This window comes from Periplaneta americana, chromosome 14 (genome assembly GCF_040183065.1).
Source record: "Periplaneta americana isolate PAMFEO1 chromosome 14, P.americana_PAMFEO1_priV1, whole genome shotgun sequence".
Lineage (NCBI taxonomy): Eukaryota > Metazoa > Arthropoda > Insecta > Blattodea > Blattidae > Periplaneta > Periplaneta americana.
Window position 1 is genome coordinate 117,853,396 of NC_091130.1, and position 15,326 is coordinate 117,868,721.

Consider the following 15,326-nt stretch of genomic DNA (forward strand, 5'->3'; position numbering starts at 1 on the left):
GCACAGTCTTGTTAGTTACAAAATTGTCATACTGGCAATTCATTCCAATAAAAGATGCTTGTTGCTGCATACTCACGACTTGATTCAAGGAACTTAATATTGAAATACTGTTTCTTAACCTTCAACTTTCTACTCCTGACTCTGTGGAATACTATCATAATTACAGTATTTTATCAGAAAATGTCTTTATTAAAATATTTAATATTGATTGTTTATATATTGTATTGCAGTATAGCACTTTTAATATATACGGTCTTACTAATAAAAATCCTATATACAGACGTTTAACTGTCTTATACTTATACAATGAGTAGCTCGTTTATAAGTCGTGTGTAAATTCTTTACTAATAATCACTACATACCTCGTGTATAACAGTATAACTGTTACATAGCTACGTCATAGTTTCGTCATTACTTCGTTACGAAAGGTAATAGAATATCTGAGGTTCTCTATTGCATCCGGTAGAGCGCTCTAGTGTGGTGTGTTAAATATCGATAGTAAATTGGCTCTAATCGGTTACCACACTACATTTTCGTCAAAGGGTACAAGCTACAGCAATATTATTCTAATAATTCTATGATCTTTGGTTTGTTCTTCTGTGGTTACAAGGTAACCATCATCATAAAATGACAGTTGATACGAACAGCTGTTAGAGGGGCGGCCATTTTTTCTCTATATACAACGCTTAAACAAGGGGTTTCGTGTATATAACTACTGCAAAGCAATTCCCATTGTATAGTTACAACCTGTTTATGCGTCCATAGCTTATTCACGGTTTATTGGTAACGTTTTCTGTCTCAACTCTGCATAAGTCTCGTATAAAAACTATGCACGGTTTATTAGTAAGACTGATAAATTATAATTTAAACTCTAGCTTTACTTCACAGTGATAAAATGTTGAAAGAGTGTAAAGGTCTGCACACACTGACACGGGAGTGGTAGCGAATGCAAAACCGACGCGAATTATTGTGAGTACAGCGGGATATGAATCCATTCAAACCGCCTAGGTGGTGGGACTGCAGTGTTCTACTCGCAGTTTGCTGCAAGCAGCGTTTTCCTGCGTCCTGCATTCATTTTGGCAATGGCAACTGAACAGTTAATAGAGTGCGTTAGGAGCGTTATTACAATTTCTGCTGCTAGGTTTGCCTTGCAATGATGAATAGTTCCATTACTAAACACTGTGTATCGTGAAAATTCTTTAATTAATTTTGCATTACTGATCGAGTACGAAGATTATAAACATGCCAAGCATATTTCAGCTGTTTTATTTGAGATTTATTGATGACTCATTAAATAAAAATATATAGATTTTTATTGTGATTTAATTAAATTTACAGTTTTCTTTCTCGTAAGTCTGGATTTGTTAAATTAAAAATGTTGCTTTCAAACTACATTCTTCATCTGGTTCATTTACTTTGGAAAATTGATTATTTTCAGTTACGTGTTTTTCCTTCAGATTTCGTTCTCTCTAATTTGTTTTAATTGTGAAAGTGAACTACCTGTGTCTTCTACTTTCAGACATTATTATTATTATTATTATTATTATTATTATTATTATTATTATTATTATTATTATTATTATTATTATTAAACAGTAGTTATTGATGCATCTTACGAACTCTAATTTCCTCATCCAGTCCCGAAAATTAAATGAAGAGTTTGAATTCTCCCCTTATTTTTTAGAGGTGGAGCAGCTAGGAGCGTCACATGCAAGATGTCTCCCTATTATATCACGCGAAACACTATAAGATGTCCGTCTTGTTAGTATAAAGTCTTTGGTGAAAGCCAGTAATGAATGAGAACATTTTGTATTACAAAAAGAATGTCTGTTCTCTTAACTGGAGTTTCGGTTAACAATGGTTCTGCTGTGACAGTAAGAGTGTAGTACTATATGAACGAACCTGTGATCATCTTCGGCAACTACAAGAAGCATCCTATTCGCGACTGCATCCCGCTTTGGTGTGAAGACAATGACGAATTTCGCAGCGATCGCGGGATTACAAGTTTCACTGTCGCTCCCACGTCCCGTGTTGGTGTGCGCAGACCTTTATACCGACTTTGAATTTGCCATATGGCCATTTCAGAGTTTTATTGTTCATTGTCAACAGTCTACTCACTGCTGATGATGGAGAATGGAACTCCGAAATGGTTGTCTGGGTAATTCAAGGTGTATCACTCTTAACATTTCAACACTGCGAAGTCTTTTAACTACTGCGGTACTATAATATAATATGGTTTTACACTAATGCAGTCAGTCTCAGAAAATATTTTAATAACCACGCAATTTATTATTATTATTATTATTATTATTATTATTATTATTATTATTATTATTATGATTACCATTTTATATGTTATTCTGGTCTGTGCTTTTCTTTTAACTGTAATAATAGTATGTATTGTTTTATACTATAATCGTAATAATAGGTGATATGGATAAAAGTGAGATTGAAGATGGATCTCAGAATTTCAAGATGAATCTCACATGTGCCTCAATTATTGTTTGCGGTCATTGAGATGAAAATGCAATAGAATTCTGCTAACGAGATCTATCTTAATTGAGAGGTGGATAAAGTTTAAATGGATCTCATATAGTTGAGATTGATCTTAAAAATTTCTGAGTTACCTCAGTAGATGTCTCAACTATTGACAGTGAGGTTGGAAAGTAGGATGGCAGAGTTTATAATGTTGGTTGAGAGGAGACAGAAAATGTACAAGATTCGGAGGGAATCTCATGTTCAAAATTATAAAGAATTTTATTGATTTCAAAGACGTACAATGGATCTCAGTGCACAACAAAAGAAAAGTGAACATTTTCTTACGGTGTGTGGGGGACCCAGGTTATCAAGTGGTGTGGCAAAGGATATTGGTGTGGATCGGAGTACTGTGTCTGATACATTTTGGAAAGTTGCCTAGAGTATTGCAATGGGATCAGAAAATTAAATCAAGTTTCCATCCACAACTGAGGCACTAAAAAATGATGCGAAGTTAGAGTGTCAACAGCACTACAGAAAAAAATAATAATGTTTATGTATGTTAAACCCTTGAATTTATTATGCTTTAATAAAAAGTAGTCACTTAAAAAACCGAACGCTTTGAAAATAATCAGTTTTTTATGCCTCCTCAAAAACGTACTCAAATGGACATGTGGGGTTTATGCAATTCACGATTTAATTATACAGCTATCCTGAAGTTTCATTATAAATAATTAAAATGTAATTTTTAAAATTTAATAATTTAATCTTACCTGTTATCCTGATTATTGACATATTTGACTCTGGATCCATCATTCTCAATAATGTTTCTCCCAGTGTTTAAAATTTATGGGCTTATTGTCCGTTTTTGTCACATCTGATTTTTTTCATTTCTTTTCATGTGTATAATTTTTCTGGATACTTGAGTTTTCGACAGTTCAATCCCACATTTTTTCCGACATTTATTCCTTATTTAAAAAACTGCTACAACCTTGCTGATATATGATAACTGATAATTTGAAAATATTTTCAATGAATATAGAGTTAAATTCTGTGCTGTCTTCGTCCATAGTGGTAGTCATAATAAATAAATGCGAGGAAGTGAATCTTTAAACTAGAATGAATAATTTACACAACAATCAGATCAGGCGGTCACGCGATGGAGTTGTATTAGAAACACGGTGTTTTAATTGAGCTGGATTTAGTTCCATCTCTAGCTATAAAGATGCATCTATTCGCGGATTTGCTGTTTTATCCACATACATTGCGAGATGCTTCTCAAAGTCGACTTGAAGCTCCGTTAACTCAAAACTTCAGTCTCACTCATTGCATCTCACTTTTATCCACATCACCCAATAATACATAATATTGTAGGGCTGTTTCGTATAATCCGTTTCAAAATTAGACTGGCATAGCACTTATGCCATTTAAGGAGCTAAAAGTAGTTGGGCAGAAAGAATTGCCTCAACTGGTGGTGTTAATTTTGTGTGAGCATTCAGTGCGCATGGATAAAGGAAATATAGGCTTTCTAATTGTTTGAAGTGGGAAATATACAGCATTCTATAGGTTGAATAATGATTGACTGGTTCACCCTCCTTAATCATTCCACACTGTGATAGTATTATTAAGAAGGGTGAAGCAGTCATTCATTGTTTAACCTATATAATGCTGTATATTATTGTCAGACTCCAAAGCAGCTATTCTATCAATAGTCTCTAGACACACACCTTCATCTCAAACAGCAGAAGTAACTAAAATGCTCTCTCAATTAATAACACTCAATAAAAGAATTATATTCCAATGGATACCATCCTATTGTGGAATCCTGGGAAACGAGAATGCAGATGTTTTAGCAAAGAAGGGCAGCACTGCTACTTACAGACCTGTTACTAAATCTACGTATTACTCTGTGAAAAGATTTATTAAATCTACATACTTAGACTTCAACAAACAAAATTTGATAACACAATCTCAAGGGAAAAAATGGAACTCTCTGCATCATAATCTACAGTTAATTCCCGATTTACCACACAAATCTTGTAGCTGCATTTAGATTGGCAACAGGCCAGGCCATGACTGTTTAGCCAAACACCTGCATAGAATTGGACTATATCTGTCCCCTAACTGCCCATTGTGCAACTCAAACCAAGAAATGGATTCGGAACACCTCAAAATCTGTGCTTCAGTGGCTGACCATGACAGTATCTTTGAAAAGAGGTCAAATGACTTTATTGTCAAACGCCTGGCATTAGAAAACAACAACAACCTATGTCAATCAATTAGGAAACCTATACCTTCCTTATCCACGCTGACTGAACACTCATTCAAAATAAACAACAGCAGTTGAGATTCTTTCTGCACAACTACTTTTAACCCCAAATGTTATGTCAGTTTAATTTTGAAACTGACTATACTAAGAGCCTATTCCGTGAAGTGTAGAAGAAGATTGTTTTATACTGAATTTTATGAATCTGTCTTGTCCTGTGACTCATCTATCTTCAATAGCAAGTTTCCTAACAATAATCAGAATGTCAGTTAATTTTTTTTTAGTTGATTATTTAACGATGCTGTATCAACTACGAGGTTATTTAGCATCGAGATTGGTGATAGCGAGATGGTATTTGGCGAGATGAGGCCGAGGATTTGCCATAGATTACCTGGCATTCACCTTACGGTTGGGAAAAGACCCAAGCGGGGATCGAACCCGCGCCCAAGTGCAACTTCAGACCGGCAGACATGAGAATGCCAGTTATGAACGAGTCTTGGAGTATTGTTGGCTATTATAATTACCTTGCTTGAAGTGCTTGATTACAAACCCAAATCTGTGTTACCAGTATAAAATATTTCCGATTTATTTTACCTCCTAGATGTGTAATAAGTTACATTTGTACCTTCATTGACCACCGTATGAAATATCAGGTATAGGATCAGGAATAGAAAATATAATCTCAATGTTTTCAAGTAATTATATGTACTTATATGGTCATTTATGTGTGTTTATATATATACATAATGCAACAAAAAGAATGCTCGACTACATGTGGTTAATGAAGATGAATGAAAATTAATTAACACAGTTCATTAAAAGTGGACCCATCTAATTTGTAAAACATTGTCACTTGGATACAATAGGCTATATAGACACACACATCATGCATACACTTTGCATATAGAAATTCACAAGAAAATATATTCTTCCATAAAAAATTTAATGTGGTGTATCTAATTATTGTAAATAGAGAAGAGGTAAATAATACCATTAGATATAGTTTGCCTCATAAGTGGTGTCATGTTCAGATTTGTCTTCGGACAGTTGACTAAACAGTAACTTATTACGAAATAAGCAGCATTTTATTTGTGTAGCATAAAACGAAATATGTTAGTATTTTCTACGTAATTTTTCGTATTCGTGATTGTGTTCTTAGCAGTCCTCAAGGGTTATCTCATAACAGATGTTAACATAATATATTTGCTACAAATTAGTTTTTATTCAATTAATGTCTTAATTCCAGATGAAATTGATAGGTTACATTTCACGCCCTTTTGATGTGAATGTGGTAATTTTTTTTTTACCCTTCAGTGGATGGATAGTAGTCCTCAAGGGTTATCTCATAACAGATGTTAGCATATTTGCTCCAAATTAGCTTTTATTCAAGTAATGTCCTAATAAAATACCAGTTTGAATTGACAGGTGACATTTCACGTGCTTTTAACATGAATGTAGTAAGATTCCTCTCCCTCCCCCATGTTTTTTTTTGTAACTAATTTATGGGGACCGAAATATTAGAAATTATTTTGTGCGAGAACGTGCGTATTTGCTTGGTTTCCGCACAAAACCAATCCGCGGTAAGTCTAAAATTCCACATTCATTATTCCCAACCTAACACACATAACAATTTCCCTCTTCTTACTGCTTAAGTGACATATTGATTTTACTGCTTTAGGCTTTTAACATATTATTTTTAGAGACTTTCAATATAGTAATAATTATAAACTGGAAACTTACCACTACAATTTCACCTAAATTGCACTGTTAATTATTGTTTTTAAATATTTGCAAAAATTAAGTAAACTCTACAACTCCACTAAAGTTACTGCATTCGTGATGCATGTAACATTAAGGAAGCCGTTTGTTTTAAGTTCGCATTTATAGACTGGGGGGGGGGGGGAAGACAGACGTATATCACGGCCTGATGGAGTATAGTAAACACAGAAAACATTTTAAAGCAACAATGTTGAAGATAGATATTTTTGTTTTGCAAATTTGCCGTCATTGAACAGAAACCAAGATGGAGATTTCATTGCAACTAATTAAAAATTCCTCTTTCAAGTATGTAATGAATGATCTTCGCACAAAATAAGGTACGATACACGAGCGGTATGTTTTCTTTCAATTCTTGGAAATTAAAAAAGCTCAACTACGTTTCGCTTTTTCAAACTTTTCTCGAACATGAAAACTTCAACATACCGCTCTTGTAACGCATATTACTATTAATCCTGAGATCTGTGTTGTTTTGCTCAAGACTTTTATATTTTCTACAGGAATTATTCCAAGGTTACACTTTATGCTTCTAGTTTTGTGTAACATTACCTTTACCTATTAATGCAAACTCAAGTTTTACAATAATATTTGTCATTGAGAATATTACAATTTTGTTTTCTGTGAAAATTTTAATGTTTTGCATTTGAATATGTAGCCTATGTGTTATAATCATATGTGCCAAAAATTTAACTCATTTTGCTCACTTGTGCAATTTTTTAAAAGTGATACATTTACTGTACCAATATTTATTTATGTATTGGCCCTGCTCATGTAATAGTCATATTCAAATTTTAAGGATATTTCTCAGTTCAACATTTAAAAGTTTTTATGTTGCATTCTAACTGTAGAAATAGTTAGCAGACTAAATACCATGCTGCATCTTATGTAAACATGCACTCTGTTGAAATGTTTAAAAGATTTATATTATGCCGTGAAACACTAGTTATTTGTCTTACAATACAAATATAATTTTAAGGGGTTTACTGATGACACTGAATATTAAGGTGTCGATTTTTGTGCAATAGTAATATATAATGTTTTCGTGTAATGGCCCCATCCATGTTTTGGAGGGTAAAAGTGTGCAAAAAAAGTGGGTCAGTACACGAGTAAATACAGTAATAATTTTAACATGTATTTGTTGTATTGTAATTTGTGCTTACGAAAATAATGTATGAGGTAATGCAATTATTATAATTCCTGAAATGCAATAATTATATGAAGTCTTATAAAACATCTGTTACACTCTGACGTAAAATAATTAGAAAAAAAAAACACATTTAAGATCTTTCTCGCTACAACACTTCATACTTTTATAAAAATTATTTACTATGAAACTTCATTATATAAAAAAAAATAATAATTTCTTAACTTCAGTAAAATATATCTAGTAGTAAGTGTTCGAGAGAAATGGCAACCATATAATTAAAATAAATTCCATTGCACTAAATTTTTACTTTGTTTTGATACTGTCAAAGAATATAGACTGCACCACCTATATAAATGGAATTTGCTCTCCACATAGATAAAAATGATCTATATTTTCAGCAAACTCATAAGTTCATGTTATTAATGAACTTCGTCGTATGTAGAAATGGACACAAATAATATTCGTTCTTGTTTTGTCCATGTAGGTTATTATTAGAAAACAATGAAGCAGTATCATATATAGCTTGTAATAAAATAAAGACTGGTTGTAATGCTTCCGTCAGTACAAAGCAACAGAAAGAAAGCAATACAGCTATGGGGTCCTCTGATGTAACATATATGGTGGTGGAAGTTGGTAGTTTGAAAGCATGAAAGCAAGTTATTTATACATTTGTAACACAGATGTGAATAACTGTCATTCCAAGAATGTGATGAGTTGTTACATATATTCAGCTCTTGGAAGTAATCTTTTATCGGGTTCTCAAGAATGTGTTAATACATTTTTATATGAAATTTGGTCACATTTAGTTTTAATTCATCGTAAAGTTTTCCTACTTTTTGTACTTATTCTGTAAGTGTGAAATGTGTGAAACGTATGGACCCAGCTTGTCATCTTATGCAAATATTTTATACAGAATATTGCTCAAAGCAGATTATGATGTAATATAGTTATGGGAGTAAAGTGCCTTAAGATTTGTAAATAAAATGTTCTTATAAAAATACTATATTATTATTTGAAAAGAATCTACCCTAAACATAGTTATCAAATTTAATCTTTTATACAATACCATGTATGACAAACAGTTGGATTAAGCATGATTTTCTATATTTAATTGCACTTGCATTAACTTGATTTACTTTGTTGAGAAGAAAAGTGAATTTGCTTACAACAAAGTTAATAAAAAAAGTATGATACAGAATATATGGGTATATCTTAATTTACAATACGACCTTTAAAGTCTTTTTACACTATTCAATATGTTTTGTATACAGTGAAAGAAATTTGAATATAATGGTTTCAAAGTAGATTACCCTGAGACTTGGGGAAGTTTCTATCACTTATAATCAAGAATAAGTTATATGGGGTGAATCTTCTCATCATGCAGATTGGTAACTAGGCAAACCTGCATTTTACAGACGATGTGAAATACAGGTCGCATTCACCAGCCCCTCCGATAAGGCTATGATGTTGACCTGTATTAATGTGCTGTGAAAGCGCAACAGTTAACACGCTGGATTGTCCCAGTGCAGGTCCAGGTTCAAATCATAGCTCTGGATACATACCTTTTTTTTCATAATCTACCTGTGTTTCGGGAATGTTCTAAAAAGTATGTTTTCTGTCCGAATGCGTAGAACATTCTAGACATTGAATTTGCCTATAAATAGGTGGTTCCAGAATATTTCGTATCTGAGTCTGCTTTTTTTTTTTTTTAAATTGTCTCCATTTTCAATATCTTGAAGTACTTAGACTGAGCTCGAAAAATGACATAAAATCAACATATAACCCAGGTAAATTCTACATTTGATGAAGAGAAAATGAAATATATTAGTTCAGGTGCGCTTTTAATATTTCTTTTAATTACCAGTGCATTTAATTAACAGTACCATTTTAAATAATGTGAATGAATATTTGGAAAATTATGCTGATAATACAGTACTACACAATCAACTTATTGTAGGTATATACAGACATCAAGCCCATACAAAATTTTCCTGATAACAGTGCTAAACACTTTAAAAATAAACTTTAACCCAAGTACAGTAATTATCTGTTCTCTGTTCATATATTTTATTTAATTTTAATTATATTTAGGCCTAACATTTTTACATTAACATATTTTCAGTATGAATGTCTAACTAAGAAAATTGCATTCTGCAGTAAAAAAAAAAAAAAAGGCAAAATATAAGCAACTAGTATTATATTCCATGATTATATCAAAAGAGTTTCTGAAAAAGTGCTGAACACTTACAAAAGCAGAGTGTAGAGCCTAAATTATTTTTCATAACATTTAATTAAATTATTACCAGAATTTCCTTGACAAACACAGCACGTATTTACTTAAAAGTGTGGGGAAAATCTTGTACACTACACTAAGGGTGCTATTCATAGACATTTCGCGAGCCCCGCTACGAGCGTGCTAAACTAGCCCCGACTTTGCCAGAGGAGGGACGAATTATTCATATCGCTAACATTGGTTTATGAAAAACGTTAGTTTCACTGATCATCCACTAGAAGGCCGCGCTAAAAATGTCTATGAATACGGCCCTAAATATCCAGTTAGGGATTTACTTGCTTAGGTTTTAGTAGCTGGTTTGAACTGTTCCCAACCAGTTTTCCGAATCCCTTTCTCCGATCGATTTTGGTGCTTGGTCAATTGATGCATAGCACTATCCAATTATATCCTACCGATATTGTTTGACTAAGGTCATTGAAAAAAGTAACACCGACTCTAAAGAACGGCTGAATGCTAAGCAGCTAGGAAGTGGAGTATTGTCTTCTTTTTCATGGTAACTTACATGGCCTTCGTTTTTCTTTAATTATCTCAATTGAGGAGTTATATGTAATATGGGCCCATACCATCATGAGCCCTTTTTAGGGAGATTGCAGTTTCTGAGTGTCTATAGTTACATTGTTACACCTGCAAAGTTTCATTGCGATATCTCGATTTATGAACGTATGACAGCCATTTTGAAATAAATTGTTGTAGGAGAGACAAGCCATTACGAGTATGAACCGCAGTTGTGTTACTGATTATGTTATTTGAAGATGTCTGAGATAGCTGTTAATGATGGAACTAAGAAACACAAGGGACAGTCAAGAAGAGATCATGCTGCGAAGAAGATTAAAAGGAATTCTGGCGAAAGTTATACATCTGTTACAGGTGAAGATATTTCTAGCAAACAGTTTCTTCTAGTTACACAATACTGTAAAAATAAATGTTTTGAAAAATGTACAGTAACAAAACAAGAAATACTTTAAGAAAAATGACTGACATGAATATTGACACTAAGTTATTGGGAAGCCAGCCTGTACAACTGAACCCAGCAAGAGAAAAAGATGTGTGCAATTTATTTAAATTCCTGGATCAAATGATGTTGCTTGGTACGAAGAAGTTTTCCTGCAATGCAGAAGTGAAGGAGCTAGAAGCTCAGTGGCGGTTCCTCTATATGAGCACAGGAGCACGTGAACACCTTAAAAACCAACAATAATCATACATATTACTGTATTAATATTATTACATCTATTACTTTCCAATGTGCAATGATGTTCCTACATTTTTCGTTTCGAGAGAATGTCCCGTTCGTGTGTCGTGTGTCTTTAAATCTCCATTGGATAGGTTGACAGCAGCTCGCACAATTTTTCTCTAGCAGGATGAAATAGCCTGAGGCGAGAATATTGTCTGGTTTGTTACATGGTTACAATAGCTCTGCTCGCACAGCTCTTAACGTGCTAGTGACAGAGAAACAGAGATGCTCCATCTCCCTTGGGTCAGGCATCCTGTTCCTTTCTCCCTCTTTCCTCGTTTTCTCTCTTTACTCTTTCTTTTCAAAATACCGTTACACGCAGGAGCTGATTCTGTTGTCTTTTGTTCAGCAAAGTAATGAAAATACAAGCTGCAATGGTGCGTATTGAAAGTTGAAACAGTAACACTTGAAGTTTGGAGACGGACGTGTGTGAAATTGTGTGTTAAATTAAAAGAGGATTAAAACATTCCTCCGCATCATGACAGAAGACCGATTAAGTACATTGGCTATGTTGGGAAAAAAAAAAAAAAAAAAAAAACTTGTTGACGAAATTAGAGACTTCAATAGTAAAGTTATTGATAAGTGCATCTCTCAAAACTAGGCACATGGAGTTTCTCTACAAATAAATCTAGATCTTCAACACCATCTACAACAGCAGTGAAGGTGAGTCCTATGAATTAATTTTACTCTACTCTTGTTTAATGGTTTTAATTTTGGTTTATATGCGTAGATTTGGTACATGCATATTAGAACTGGTTTATCTCTGACGTGTGACTCAGTTATACGAGAATATATCAGTGTGTTCATTATTCATTTTTTTGTGAACACTCATCCAAGAAAGGCACGAGCCGCCACTGTAGGAGCTGGTGATGATGAAGTAAATCTGAATGTTTAACTTCACTTAGTGTTAAGAAAGAATCATTTAAGTTTCAAATTTTATACAAAGTGATTTATGTTTACATTTTGTTAAAATCTGTTTAAGATAATTTTTGTGTTCTGTTTACTCCTAAGTTGTATTTTTGTATTACCACACTGTGTAACACAACAATGTAACACTTCCATGAACAGCTGTTCTCCCTAAAAAGGACCCATATAATCATCACTTCGAACATCAATACCTATATGAAAACTGAAGAAGAACTTAGTTTCTACGTACTACTTGAGCACTTGATAGAATAAATATGAAAGATTTTTTTTTTTTAATATAATGTCGCACAAGTAAAAGCAATAAATAAAATGTTACGCATAGTTGAATTCTTTATTCTTATTTTTCTCAAAATATGGTTTCTTGTCATGGGCCCCTATTACATAGAACTCCTCATTATTAGAGCTCCTGTATCTTGTTTGCATTGTTGCATACAATGGTACATTCTTGTCAGTATGGTGACATCAGCTGTAACTATAGTAACTTAATTCTCATGGACCGAATTATCATGTCTGTATTTGCTGAATTGATGTGAGAAAGATTCTGCGAAGTTACAGCGAAGATGCAGAGAAACCTGGCACCTTCCGTCTTTCATAGGTAAAGCTGGTGTAATATATCTATTAACATTATGTAGCGCCGAATTCACAATGAAGCATAGTGGTCTGGTGTTCATAATTCCGCAACTTATTGTTAGTCTCTCGTTATTTATATCACGGAATGCTAACAGTTCACCAATACCTTCATCTAATCCGCATCATTATTCAGACAATTCATTGGTAAGATTACTATCTGAAATTGATACTATATCTGTTTCAAGTTAAAGAATGACACTTTATGAACATATTTGTAGGCCTACGGTTTCCTTTTTACAACTGATTGTCTGCTAGAAGTTTCAATGTCCCTTTTAGAATGGTAGTATGAACCTCTAAAGACTTTCCACTTCTTCATGCAGTATTCAGCTGGAATAGACTTTTTAGAAAAATAAATTGTGATTATCATTGAATTTTTAAAAAAATATTCCATTTCTGAAATGTTCTTTATATTTCTCATGTCCCCAAATACTGTTCCTATGTACGAGCTCTAATGACCTAAATAGCTGATCGCCCTAAAACCCTACCGGTAGCACCAAACTACAGAATATAGGTAAGCAAACTGTTCTAGCATTTACGACCGGCTGTGTCGAGCCTCGAACCAAAGGAAAGGAGTGAAGATCAGTAATGATGGCTATGCAATATATTCCAAATAGTTATCCCTGGACCAAAGACTTGGGCTAGCTTAGTAGATGTTGTTAAAACGTATCAAGTTAAAATGAGTAATGAGTTTAATCAGCGAATAAATGTAGCTTACGAGTATTTCGCCTGTGCCAAAGAATTATACATTCCTTGCAGAAAAAATAAACAAATTAGCGAATGAAAGGGAAGTATTTTCTCTGGAATTATTACTTTACAGACTTCACTGTACAGTTTACTTTGATTTCTCGCAATGTTGCAGCGCAGTTTTTAGCTACTTACCTGTATTCTAGAGTCATTTGAGCCTTACTACTACTGTTCCTATGTACCGGTACGCTGTTTTCTAGGAATATACCCAGGGTAGCAGAAGACTGAGAAGTATTTTCTCATTTTGTACTCATTATAGCCTACGTAAGTTATTATACACCATGGAATTAATCGATAATCTAAAATAAACATGTTAATATCAACACATGTAATTGGCACGTAACTTAGTTAACATCATTACAAAAGTTTAGGGAAAATTTCAGTATACGGATTTCTCACTGACAATTATACTTGAAATACTAAAAAGACCAGATTTGTGTGCGTTTGTCAAATGCGCATCATCATGCTTACGAAAAGGCACAAAAGGCACTTTTCAGTGCCAATAATTTATTTTGTGTGCATAAGGTTGGAATTTTGAAGTAAGAGGGAAAGGAAGGAATCCGTGTTCTGAAATTTATCCGAAGTATATATATATGGAGTATTCAGATCAACCTGATCACTTACCATATTGAAATCTTCATGAAAACGGGGATTCAATTCGATCAGAATCTCAAGGTCGATACACCTAAAAAGTGGGATCGGATCGTATTCAGTTCGAATTGAGTTCCATGAAAACGGGTATCATATTCAATATGATCTCCATACGCTAAGCGCGTGATCGATCGTCATTTGTTTGATGTGTCCCATCATGGAACCACCTCTTGAGGATATATGCATCGAAGAGGTGTTTTGAAATTGTGTGCAGAGTTAAAATTTTGAAAAAAAAAAAAAATTAGCGAAGCTTTGTTATGATCCATGATATAAAAAAACATAAAAAATTACATTTGTGCTGCAAAAGGTTAATTACTAACAATCATTATATTGCGTAAACAAGGTATGAAAACTGCATCTATGTTTAACCATCTTAATACTTACTCGACCGAGGCGAATGGAGCCGCGGGCGTAAAGTGAACTATCACGATGTATTACGAACGCAGGAGCAGGGTTGCAGGACTCCTCTGGCCTTGGTCGCGTAATAACAAGAGACCCGTGCCAGGTCGTGTAGCTTGAATTTAATGAAAATGCATATTTAAGCTAATTTTCATTCGTTAACAAACTTGGTGATAGTCGTTCGTTTCGCTTTTTCCTCGTTTACGAAATATAATGACTTGAAAATCGTTGCTACTTATACAGCTTTTTGCGCGCTCTCAGATCCTCATAGCTCCTTGATACCGTACCACACATAGCCACGGATGCACTAGTAGAGAGAATAGAGTGCTCGCGGGTAAGGGACGCTAGCTCGAGGGTGTACTGTGCTGATGATCGCTGGACTAGAGCATTAATGCGGGATATGTGATATTATTTCGTAAAGGAGGAAAAAGCGAAACGAACGACTATCACCATGATTCTTAACGAACGAAAATTAGCTTAAATATGCATTTTCATTAAATTCAAGCTACACGACCTGAGACGGTTCCCTTGTAAGTAGTAGATATTAAGATGGACCATATTAGTACTAAGTAGTATTAAGATGGACTTGGATTAACTTCAGCAATCGTTGCTGAAGTAAGTATTCCGTACCTACTCTATCAAAGGCATGACCAAAATCAAGAGATTAAAGTTTATGCTTTTTTGTTTATTTTTATTTGTAAAAATGATCCTGTCACAAATAGCATAGGCCTAATGTGTACACATGTAGCGTTGAGAATATTTCGGCCGACCACCAAACATTATTAAT